The sequence below is a fragment of the Chelonia mydas genome, chromosome 9 (genome assembly GCF_015237465.2).
Source record: "Chelonia mydas isolate rCheMyd1 chromosome 9, rCheMyd1.pri.v2, whole genome shotgun sequence".
In the NCBI taxonomy this organism is placed as follows: domain Eukaryota; kingdom Metazoa; phylum Chordata; order Testudines; family Cheloniidae; genus Chelonia; species Chelonia mydas.
The window spans coordinates 25,929,064-25,942,057 of NC_057855.1; the positions used below are offsets into that span (position 1 = coordinate 25,929,064).

The window sequence follows — 12,994 nt, forward strand, 5'->3', positions numbered from 1 at the left end:
GGAAGCAGTAGAAGGTGGCTGCATTTTCAGAGGGCACTTCCAATGAGGACACCTGTGATCTCAGTTCCATTGAGATCAATGGGAGTTGGCAGCCACTTTGAAAGAATCTTCCTTGATGGAGATTTTTAAGCACGAGTCTCTGCTCATAAGCTTTCATTTATGAAAAATAATGATAAAAAGTTACTCTTAATCCTAAATAGTTCTTTTCAAAAAGCTCCTTGCTGCATCAGATCTACTCAACAGGGAGAGTAGGAGGGGGGAAACTAAGGGCGTGCATTTGAAGTAGGGTGGAAGAAATTGGTGGATGTGTGCTGGGCAAAGTGTGGCATGTATGGATAGAGAGAAATGTGGAGGACAGGCAGAAGAAGAGATTTGGGGCAAATACGGGGACGTGCAAGAGCCAGGAGGAATTTGGAGGACAGGAAGTAGGAGGAATCTGGGATATATGTTTTAAACTGATGTCAAATGGACATCAACACTGAGGAAGTTGTTAAGGCTTGTCATTTATACCAAAACTACAAGCTAAGTCAAGGGAAAGAGCCCTTGTTGGTGGCTCAGGAAAAACCTGTCCCCTGGGAAACAATCGTCGCAACCAGCACTGGTGTCACAAGAAGTTGCCTACAGGTGTATGAGGTTATCACCCCAAATGGACACCTACTCCAAAGAAATAGGTGACAACTTCTCCAAATCCCAGAAGAGCTGGAGGTAAGGAACTGGTAAGGGTAACTGACACTGCCATTTTGCCCAAGAGGTCACAGACAGGCAACTATCACATCAAGGTGAGACAGAGACCCTGCACATGGAACAACTACAAAAAGTGGACTTGCCCCCTCCTGTCTGCAAAGGTGCCAGTGTCTCCTGTGAGACCCACAGGCATGTGTGATAGCACAGGGGACCTCAAGGACTAATTGAGCACTTAGTTTAGGAAGCAGGTTGGTTATAAGTACTCGAAACTCTTATGTTAATGTTTATTTATCATTACGTTCGGCATGGAGCATGCCTTTAAGAGGATCTATCAAGAGCCAATTGCAACCCATCGTTTTATATGGTCACCATCCTACAATAAGCAAACAAATAGAATAGGAACCCTTGTATGAATAAGGTCAGAGGAGGAGAGGGATCTGCAGCATTCAGTTGTTGTCAAATGTCTTATCTGTACGTTGGACACAGCGAGTATAAATAGATTGCATGCTGTGTCTAATTTTGTTCTTTGCAGGTGCTACTTTTGCACACTGAGCTGTCCTTTGGGAACAAGTTGATACAGTGAAAAATACACTGACATTTTTGGGTCTCTCAATCTCACTTCCTTGCTTTGACTTCTATTAACCTAGGAACAGTTAAATAGTTAGTAATGATTTTCATGCACACAAGGATCCAGACTGCGCCATCAAGCCACAAGCCCTTAACAGGGCTGCAAGAACCCATGCTATTTTGCGGGGAGCTTTGCGGAATGTGGGGAAATTCCCTTCAGCGTAGGATTGCTCAGCATTAGAGCTGGGCAAGATTTCACACTAGCTCCTTTTTGGGGGGGAATGCAGATTTGGGAATACCAAAACATTGCACAAATCCATATCAACGTCACCAAACTGTTGGTTTACGGGGAGAGAAAAAAAAATTCTGAAGAGTCTAAATGTTTCATTTTGTTCTTTTTTTAAAAAATTAAATACTTCAGTTTGAAACTATTTTGTTTCAAAAATCTCCTTTAATTGTTTTTTAAAAACCTATAAATGCTCAAAATCAAATCACAACATTTCAATTTTGTTGAAACACATTGTTTTACCCAAAATGAACCAAAACGTTGGTTATTCACCCAGCTCTATTCAGCATGCTCTCCCCTCTGCAGACAACCAGCTCCAGTTCCACTGTCTAGTCTATAAAAGAAGGCCCTGTCTCTTCCTTGCCCCTTTGGCACATGAGGTGGTGTCCCTGCATTCAAAGCACAGGATGCAATAGTGTGAGGTCCCTGTGTATAAGATTCAAATGGAAAAAGCTTTTTGCAACCTCTCAAGGGCTGGGCACAATCTGGTCCTAAGTGTAAACTTTTCCCCAACTAAACAAGTTGCTAACAATAGCTCAGATTGGAAAACGGAATGCAAACTATAAACAGGATATGCTAATTGCAGAACTTGTTTCTGGGGCCCTTCCTCAGACAGTGTTTCATTGACTTTTGACAGTTCAATAACTTTGATGTACAATCCAATTAGAGAGAGACATGTAAAATTGTTGTTTTGAAAACAGTTTCGACAGTAATTGGCATGCTTTTTATATGTTTATCTTTTGTTTAAATGAGCAAAGCTGATCAGTTGATCATTGCCTTAGGTCTCTGTTTTTTCCTTTCTGAAGGCCTGATCCTGTACCCCTCTTGCATGCTTAACTCCAGTTAGGGTCAATGGGAGTTTTGCATGAGGAAGGACTGCAAAATCAGGTTTCTGAATAACAGGTTTCACTCTAGATTATGATCCCTCTTTCTCGTGAATAAAGGTCTATAATTTCTCCACATCCTCTGTACAAAAAAAAGTTTGATGCTGGTACCCCCCCCCCAGCTGTGTGCTGCTGATGTTCTGAGATTGGTTATTTTGATGTACCTTGTATGTTTAATTCCAGTCAAGGGGATTATTTCTTTCAGGCTGCAGGACTGTTTCTGAAAGGTTGCAGAATCTCGGGTCACAAGGGGGCTCCAGGATTAGACAAGGTAGGGTACTAGAGGGCTTGCTAGAGAGTGGATTGTATGCATATTCTTTACTCCTCCACACTCTTGACCTTGCTGCTCTTCTCAGCCTTCCCCAGATTGTCCTGGCACACAGTTGTTTGTTTATGTTTATTTTTTATGATTTAGATCTACCTACAAGAGGCACTGTTAATTAGAGCTGGTAAAACATAATTTTTGTGGTAACTTTTTTTTTTAAAAAAAGTTGTGTGTGAAAATATTCAGGCTTTTCAACAAAACTTTAGGTCTTTAAGAAGTGATTTGCATAATTTTTTCCCCAGTTTTTGAAAACCAAAAACTGAACTGGAACACAAATTTTAAGCCAAAATGTTACTTATTATTATTGTTTGTTAATTAATGAAAAAAATTAATTGTGGTCTAAAAAAAAGCACATTTTATTTTTAGAAAAAGTTTCATCAGGTTTTTTTAAACTACATATAGTTCTAATGATAAGCATGGGGGAAAGAGGGAGGGAGCTGAGAAATTGAGGACTAATGAATACCTTAGAGATGTTCTCCACAGGAGAGCATGGATGTCTCTTTCTAGGGGGCTGGGTTATGAATGAGAGTAAGGGATGGTTAGTAGATTTATAGTTGTCTTACCTGAAGACTCCATAAAATAGCCTCTTCACTAGCAGATGCTCATTTGCATGTGCAATTATGATAGAATTTGCATACACAAATAGGCTATGCATACCCAAATTTGCATGCACACATCCTAGTTGATGCCCATCGGTCTGATTCGCATGCATGAATTTAGAAACCATGATGAGGCTGTTTTAAGAATGTGGTCTTGCAAATATTAATTAAGGAAATGCATGACATCACAGAAAATTGGGGGGAGGGGAGAGCAGTTCTTATAGCCTCTGAAAGCCATAGTTAAACCCCAAAAGACTATGAATCCTTGATCTAACAACTACCATTTTAAAATAAGAGAGACAAAGTGGGTAAGGTAATATCTTTTATTGGACCAACTTCTCTGGGTGAGAGAGACAAGCTTTCAAGCCACACAGAGCTCTACTTGAGGTCTGGAAAAGAAGCTCTGTGTGTCTCGAAAGCTTGTCTCTCTCACCCAGAGAAGTTGGTACAATAAAAGATATTACCTCACCCACCTTGCCTCTCTAATATCCTGGGACCAACACAGCTACAACGATACTGCTTTTCCAAATAAGATGTTTTGCTAAATTTTAAAAATCACACTAATGGAATAATTAAAAATACAGGTTTGTCAACCCTTGAAATGCTGCAGCTATGCCACTGTAGTGCTTCAGTATAGACACTACCCACACTGATGGGAGAGCTTCTTTCATCAGCATAGGTAATCTATTTGCTTGAGAGGTGGTAGCTAGGTTGACAGAAGAATTCTTCCTTTGACCTAGCACTACACTAGGAACTTATTTAGGTAAAGCTATATCGCTCAGCATGTGGGTTTTTCCACACCCCCTGAGAGATATAGCTATACCAACGTAAGTTCCTAGTGTAGACCAGGTCTACAACTCTGAAGGTTTAGGGCATTGAAAGGAGCAAAGATATAAAAAAGAAATTTCCAATACCCAAGAAGCAGAGAGTTCTACAACATCATTTGGATCTAAACCATCTTACTTGGATAACAATCATAAATGTAACAATTTTAATGACAACTACAGATTATTCAAAGACTTTTAGGCTTCATATTATTTGAAATGAAATGGTAACTTTAGTTATTTAACAGACTAGTAATTCCCAGGATCTGCGGCACTCTGTACTCCAGGAGAGCTTCATGGAGATGTCCCTGGAGGATTTCCGCTGCATCCTGACACGTTAACAGACTTTTCCAGTAGCAGTACTGGCCACGAATGCATCCCAAGTCCTCAGGGCTACTTAATCATTAAAAAATGCTTGCTTTTATAACATGTATTATATTTAAAAAGGTACACTCACAAGAGGTCCCTTCTCTGGCTTTGTTGGGTTGGGAGGGTATTTCAGTCAGGGTGATAAAAAGATCCTGGCTGTCGGGGAGAACGGTGTGCTGTGTGCTCTCCCCAAGCTTGTCCTCTTCATCTTCCCCATCTGCAAAATCCTCAGCCATGGCGGAGAGTACCCCATCTTCGGAGTCCATGGACAGGGGTGGGGTAGTGGTGGCGGCCCCCCCTATAATAGCATGCAGCTCAGCATAGAAGCGGCATGTCTGGGGCTCTGTCCCGAAGCGTCCGTTTGATTCTTTGGTTTTCTGGTACGCTTGTCTGAGCTCCTTAAGTTTCACACGGCACTGTGTTGCACCCCTGATGTAGCCTCTGTCCCTCATGGCCTCTGAGATTTTTTGAAATGTTTTGGCATTTCGTCTTTTGGAACGTAGTTCTGATAGCATGGATTCCTCTCCCCATACAGTGATCAGATCCCATACCTCCAGTTCAGTCCATGCTGGAGCTCTTTTTCGATTCTGGGACTGCATGGTCACCTGTGCTGATGAGCTCACCTGGCCAAACAGGAAATGAGATCCAAAAGTTCCCCGGGGCTTTTCCTGTACACCTGGCCAATGCATCCGAGTTCAGAGTGCTGTCCAGAGCAGTCACAATGGTGCACTGTGGGATAGCTACCGGAGACCAATACCTTCGAATTGCATCCACACTAACCCTAACTCGAAATGGCGATGTCGATTTCAGCGCTAATCCCCTTGTTGGGGAGGAGTACAGAAATCGGTTTTAAGAGTCCTTTATGTCAAAAAAATAGCTTTGTTGTGTGGACGGGTGCAGGGTTAATTCGGATTTAATGCTGCTAAATCCTACATAAACTCGTAGTGTAGACCAGGCCTAAGATTTTTAGGCTAGTTTTGCAGAGGAAAGCATCATCCTGCATGTCTGCTTGCACACCTGCCAGCCTTCCATGCAATGAATGGAAACATAGTTCTTCCATGCTGAGGAACTTAACCTGACCCTTACTATATTACTGTATAAGTAATTTGGACAAATGTTACTATATAGAAAATATTGTTAAAGGGCTAAAATTTTTCCCTGACTAGCTATTATATGACTGCCTACCCAGTCAATTAGTCACTTTGTGTAAGCTACATGTTTGTTGGTGCCTGATAAAGGAATTTGACTTCTAAAGGAATGTGTGTGCGTTGAACAGCACATTAGGATTATGCATATTAGAGTTCCAGCTTGGTCTAATTTTAGGATGTTCAGTTTCTAGGATATTGCTGCTTATCTTTTTCTCTTTACTATGTAAAGAATTCTCACTATTCATCCCATCTGAGTAAATGAAAAGTTACACACAGAATAAGATGACAACCACCTTGTTTCTAACTAGGTCTTGACATGTTCACACATTAGATTTAACCATACTACTGCATCAGCAGGCATGGGCCTGTGTTCAGGATGGGGTAGACCCCCAAAGCTCCCAGGTGAGATGAATACATCTCCTGCTGCTACTCCCATTAAATACAGCATGCATTTCTCTCTGTGGTTGGCCAGCTCTGCTGGCTGGTGCCAGGGGGTGAATCCCTGGCTCCCTTCCTCCTGCACCCCTTTGTGGTTTAGTGTTGTTAGTCAGGACCAGTCCTTCCACGCAGGTTACAGCTTTGGCTGGTATCTGCAAGGTGGGCCCAAAGGAAGGAGGCCTCGGTAGCTCCCACTTTCCCACCAAAGCAGGAGCTGACCCATCTCTGATCCTATGCTAGTAGCATCATTCTCACTAAGTTTACTGATCTTAGACTCTTTTCAGTCCATGTCACTGTCTTACTCCCACGTCTTACACTTCTGTACTCACTTTGTCTATGAGTCAGTGAATAATCACAGCTCCCTTTCTTACACCAAGCCTGGGAATGGTTACATGGCATGCCTGTTTTCACACAGAAGATGGAAGTTGTGAGTGGTGACCCAAAACACAGCATGAGAACATTCACTTTGCTGATGACTCATAAATTCAGCATATGAGAAGGCAATGGCAGAAGACAGAGTTGACTTGTCTAAGCCATGTCTAAAACTTGGTTCAGATGTAGAGTGATCTGGTCAGTGCTGATTTATTTGAAACGTGTTTTTAAGACAGACCAAGCCATCCGTCATAGGAATGTACAGATTGCGGAGCACATAAAGAGATTGTTACGGGATACTTTTGTAAGGGGATTACAAAAGATAAAGCAAATAGTTTTATGAGTTAACCATTTGCAGCAGTAGAAATTGCTAACTGTAACTGAAAACTTTGAGGCCTTGTCAGAACACAGAAATTACACCAGTTTAAATTTAACTCAGTTTTTAAACCAATTTTATAAAGCTCTTTGTAGACAGTGCTTTGAGTGTCTTACCTCAATTTAACTTAATCCACTTCTTTTACCTCATTAAATTGAAATAAGTAACTCAAACTGAATTAAGAAAAATTATCTACATAAAAAAAAATCACAACTTTAGTTGAAGTGGTGTAAGTTTGTGTGGAGACAAGACCCAACCTCCTTAAGATATACTTTCCATACAAATCATTTATACTGTTGCTTGAACAATAAGAAGCTGAAAAAAAGATAGTTGATTGATTGTCAAGAACTTTGATCTGAGTTGAAGCTAAGTGTTTTTTCGGGCATGCCAAACAGCACTTGGGTGCATAATGTACCTGGAGTGTACTTCAGAAAAGACCTTAAAAACATCATTCATTGTGACAATCAGATTGACTGCTAAAGAATTAAGCCTTTTCTGGGTTTACTTTCTTATTTAGGGCCCAATCCTGAGCCTTACTCACTCAAATAGCCCTTCCTTCCCCAGTAGTTCAATAAGTTGCAACAAGACTACTTGTAGGAGTAAAGACGGTAAAAGACCTCTCATAGAAGTAAGGGCTGCAGGATTTTGAACATAATTTTGTCCTTTGTGGAAGACTTTGGCTGTTTAAAATCTGCAGTGACTGCAAGCCATCCAGGAGTATCATACAAAAGGAAATGAGACTCCAGCTCATAGCTTCTGCATTTCCTTTAGCCATCTGCCTGTAGGAGATAATGAGGGTATGGGGGAAGAGAGGAGTACATTCTGATCTTAGTACGCTACTATAAGACTGGAGTTACTCCATTGACTTAAATGGATTTACTCTAGATATACACCAGTTAGAGAGCAGAAGCTGACCCTAGGTCAACCAATATTCAGTTATTTTCATACAAGGAAAGACATAGGATATTATACAGCAGTGGCCACATTCTGCCCTCAATTCCCCTTGACATCAGTATCAGTTATGCATGTGTGTTCAAAGGCAGAATTCAACCTAATAATGTATTTATTACCCCTCAACCAACTTTCTGCCAGCTGAAGGGGAGATACAGGAGGCAGCAGAGGGCAGTGCCTGTTGCTGACTGCAGCAGTCTCAAGAAACTCCCTCTGCTTCCTCTGACAGCCACCAAATGGCTGATCAGCAGGGAGTCAGTTGCAGGAAAGCCTCCTGCCAGAAGGAGGCAATTATTCCTTGTGGGAAAAGTTACTTTTCTGATTATTACATTCTACTATAGAAGCTTTGCTGAAAAGTGGAACAAATAAGGTTTTAATGGGGATAAGAAGTTTATGAAAGTGGGACAAATGAGGATCTACAGTAACTATGTTAAAAATAAATTGTACAATGTTAGAATAATAAAGTCATAGGTTAGGATTGTACCTTCTGAGGAAAAGAAAACCTTGTGGCCTTTCCTCCAAATTGATCCATTGAGGGGGAAGGGTTGGTTTCCCATTCTACACCATGGAAGACGCAGGTAGTCCAACCCCCAAGTTCTTCAGATCCTGGGATCCCCAAGGACATATTCCCAAAGACAGATTTCTCTATACTACCATCAGCATGTATTCTCTGTAGAACTGTGGGAGTAAGAGGAAAGGGATGGTGTGTGTCCCCCTCCCAACTGTGGCCCCAAGTTAGCCCCTTCTGATCCTTTGTCTGCTCACTACTCCTGTGCAGACCCTTGGTTAGGGGGAGATGGTGCCATGGAAGCCGCCAGACCCTCCCCCTTTCTATGTAAAAAATCCTGAAGAGGATTGATTCCTACTTGTCCCCCAGAAGTTAGATATAGAAAAGGCCCATGGGATCATTTAGTCTGGCAGCACAGGTGTGTTCTCCCCCAGGATATATTTGCTAGTGCTTTGTCCTGTTCATTTTTAAGTGTCCCAAGTAATAAGGCTTCCATCATTCCCCTTGCATAGTTATCTACAACTACTCGCACGTATATTTCTTTCTCTCTCTCCTCAAGCCCCTGTGGTCCATAGCAGATGCACACTGTAACTTCTCTATTGTTTTTTTAATTTCTTATATCCTCACCTACAGAACTTCACCAATGCACGCTTCATTGTCAAATTGCATCTTGCTGACACTGTATATACTTGTGCTGTAAAGCACCACCTACCCCATCTCTTGTTCCCTTTCTGTCCCTGCTGTATAAATTGCACGTCTATATTAACAATCAGTTATGAAAATCAACCGATCACTCGGTTATACCCACATGGTTTTAGTCTCCATCATTCAGCATAAGTTTAGCTCCTCTTGTGTATGTTATGAACTCCTTGCATTTGTGAACTGAAACTTCAGTGCCTTACTCTTCATCTTACATTTGAGAACACTTATCTTCTGCCTGACTTTGAATACTGGAAGTACGACAGATCATTTACATTAGACAAGAGCTCCCATTTCTCCTCTGCCCCCACTTAGTTTAAAGTTAGCTTAACACACCATCCATTTTGAATCTAGAAAAAAGGGGACACCAACTTCCAAGTAAAGACCATACAAACACACACACACTTCATGAATCCCAAACCCTCCTCTCTCGGCTATCTATGCCCCCATGGTTTGGTCTATATTACCTGTCACTTTATTGCTTGTTTGGTTTCCAGTTTTATAGGGATTATGGTACAATAGTTATTAAATGCTAGGACTCATTGAACATTAACATTGGGATTGTAATGTTATTCACCTGTTACATCTTCAGGCCTATTTTTCCTAATTTGCTTTGAATATTTTAACAGGATATAAAAACAAAACAAAGAGCAAAAACAAATGAAGAGGTAAGTGTCTTCCCTATCTAATTTCTCTGAAATATTCCAGCAGCACCTTTTATAATAACTCTTCTGCTAGGAGGACAAAACCTAATAAAAACAGCCAAATACTGAATCTAAGGTCTTATCCACAGACATTTCCTTCTGTCTGTAATCAGGATGTTTGTCAAGCTAAAGAGGCAGATTGACATACCTTTGCAAGATATTGCATGCCGGCAACAGTCTCTTAATGTTGGAGCCTCCTAAAAGTAAATTGGATAGAGCATTGTCAGTTTAGTTTCTTTAGTTCTAAAAATAGAAATAATACAGCCCGGTGATATTATGGAAGAATTATCAATCTTATGCCTCTATCTGATATTATTTCAAATTAAACTAGCCAGCTGGCTTTCCAGGAACTATTTCCAAATTTGTAACAAAAGGTAAGTCTCTAAGTGCCAAAACCAAGAGAGGAATCTCTCAGACTAAATGAGCATTGTAATTTTTGCTGAAGAAGTTGTGCCCACCCTTCTATAAGCCACCATTTCAAGGATTTCTGGCTTGCAGAGATACATTTGAATCAGATTTATGTTTTGATATCGAAGGTCCAGAAACAATGTTTGTCTATTATTCTTTTTTTAAAAAAAAAGTATTTTAAAGTTATGACAGTACAAAAATAGAAGTTTACTGACTTAGTTCTGGCTTGTGCTTGCATAATCCAATCATTTGCTTGCATTAAAAGAGTAAGTATTTTAGTATAAAGTCTGAGCATGAATTATATTTTTTCAATGTCTTGTAAAGTGCCTAGCATACTTTAGACACTATATACATAATATTTTTAATCCTCTGAAGTATTATACTTTAAAAAATGGCTACTGTGTATATGCAGTAATTGTTTTTCAAGAATATTTTATAAAGATTCTCAAGTCACATGCAAATATTTAATGGCTATAGGAATAAATAAATTATCTAATCGTTAAAACATATATAAAATATGCAAGTAAGTGATAGAGCAGAAATGCAATTTAAAATATGCTCCTACAATCCCATGCATATTATATGTATGAAAGGATTTTTGTACTGCCACCTTACAGCGGGGCTATATGAACTTTCAATATGTTCATATTTATAAAATCTTTGAATCCAGTTCTGGTTTTATTCCATTGGCTGAACTGGTGAGGTGCATGGAGGGGCTGCAGAACAGTGGGACACCCCAGTGGAATTCTTGCTGACTCAAACAGAATTCCTCCAGGGGCTAGGAGGGAGTACAGCCGCAGCAGGAGTACGGCTACCATTTTACAGGATGAGGATTGAGCTTCCTCTCCCACTCGCGTCCAAACACACACACCAGATTGATGCAGAGGTGGTAGGGGCTGGGCCATGGTCCTACCTTCATTTTGCCCCATCCCATTTGGGGAAGCTAGCACCAGTAGTAGTGCTAACATAATACCAAGCCTGCACTTCCCAGCTTGATTATCTAAGCACCAGCCACAACCAGAGGGTAAAGCTGTGGGTGCCTTCTCCTCCCTGTCTCCATCTTACCCCTCCCTCCTCCCCCCGCCCCCCTTTTAACCCCAAACATACACTTGACCAGCCACAAACTTATCTTAAGTGTCTGGTGTGCAACTATCTGGGTCTGATTCTTAAGAAGGCAGCTAAAATTTCCCATAATGCATCTAGGCCCTAATCCTTCACCATTTAAAGTCAATAGGAAGTTTAACGCTGACTTCAGGGGGAACAGCCTCTTAGCCAAGTACAATACTTGTGACAGAGATCTCAGGCAATGGAATAGCCAACAAAGGGAAGGCAGGGAAACCCTATTGCTTTGGTTATTTAAAACTAGACTGGACAGAAGATTAGAGCATATACTGTTTGAGGCAATCCTACACAGAAAAGGGATGGACACAATTTTACCTAAGAGGTTTTGAGCATTACATATTTCTATGATTTCAGGTGAACAAAAATTCCTTCCTGAACTTCACTGAAGTTTATTCCCTGAAATAATATATTCTGTTTTCAGAAAATAACCTAAATAGCGTATCAGTGAGCAGAAGATATCTCATGTCACAAAGTGGGAAATTACCACCTAGGAGGGAGTTCTGTAGAAAAGGATCTGGGGGTCATAGTGGATCAGAAATGAAATATGAGTCAACACTGTAATACTGTTGCACAAAAAAAATCCCAAACTCCGCACACACACCAAACATCATTCTGGAATGTATTAGCAGGAGTCTGAAAGCAAGACACAAAAGGTAATTCTTCCATTTTACTCAGCACTGATAAGGCCTCAGCTGGAATATTGTGTCCAGTTCTGGGCACCATGCTTTGGGAAAGATGTGGACAAATTAGATAAAGTCTAGAGGAGAGCAACAAAAATGATTAAAGGTTGGGAAAACAACCTATTAGGAAAGACTGAAAAAAAAAAAAGGGGGTTTGTTTAGTGCGCAGAAGACAAGACTGAGGGGAACAGGCTCAGGTTCCTTGACTGTGGTGGTAGTGAGCAGAGGGGGAAAGGTAGGAATAAGCTATAAGCCTGAAATGGGACATTTGGTTTTAAAAGTTGGGGTTTTTGTTTTTTGTTTTTAATCTTTTAAAACCAGACACGTTTCAGGCTTTTGCAAGACACAAGACAAATGTGGGTGCTCATTAGAGCTCTTGACCTCTATAAGAAGGTTGTGATGCAGTTATTTCCTGTGTGATTAATAGCAAAGCAGTCAACATTTGAGAAAATGTTCACATCTATTTAGAGTTTACTGGAAAAGAGATAATTTGGATGCCTTCATTCCACATTTTGAAGTATGTCATTCTGTGAAATGATGTTATTAGTAGAGCTGTACAAAACCCAATGGTTTTCTTTTGCCTTGCAGGGGGTCCAAGCAAATATTTTTTTGGTTTCAGTCTATTTCAGTGCAAAATACAAATTACTGCAGGTTCAGTTCAAACTGAGCACAGGTTCTCTAGAAACTGAGCAGAAGTTTTCTTAAAAGGTGTCTGAACCTTTTGATGAACCTAATCTGCATCTGCTTTGGTTTCGATTCTGATTGTGAAAAACTGGCAGAGCCCAGTTATGCCAGAAAATTCTGTGTCATTAACATAAACTCCATCCAAGAGTTTTAAAAGAGCTAGCTGAGGAGTTTGCTGAACCGTTAGTGTTGATTTTTGATAAATCTTGAAACACTGGGGAAGTTCTAGAAGATTTGAAATAAGCTAATATTTAAAAAGGGTAAAAGGGATGATATTTTAAAAGGGATGACTCAGATAATTATAGGCCTGACAGTCTGATATTGATCCCGGGAAAGATAAAGGAGTTCAAAGAATTAGAGGAGGAT

At 40.5% G+C, this 12,994-nt stretch overlaps 1 long non-coding RNA gene across 2 annotated transcripts in view; it reads right to left on the reverse strand.

Moving 5' to 3' along the window:
- The window catches only part of LOC122461782, a 114,017-nt gene that overhangs the window by 88,944 nt on the left and 12,079 nt on the right, over window positions 1-12,994 (reverse strand). Inside the window, exons 2-4 of one of the 2 annotated variants that reach the window (XR_006283955.1) lie at window positions 9,883-9,931; window positions 8,308-8,501; window positions 7,027-7,651 (exon numbers count right to left, since the gene is read on the reverse strand). This is a non-coding gene — a long non-coding RNA (uncharacterized LOC122461782). Of the gene's footprint in view, window positions 1-7,026; window positions 7,652-8,307; window positions 8,502-9,882; window positions 9,932-12,994 lie in introns of those variants that run through there. The other variant, XR_006283954.1, reaches the window with a different exon arrangement.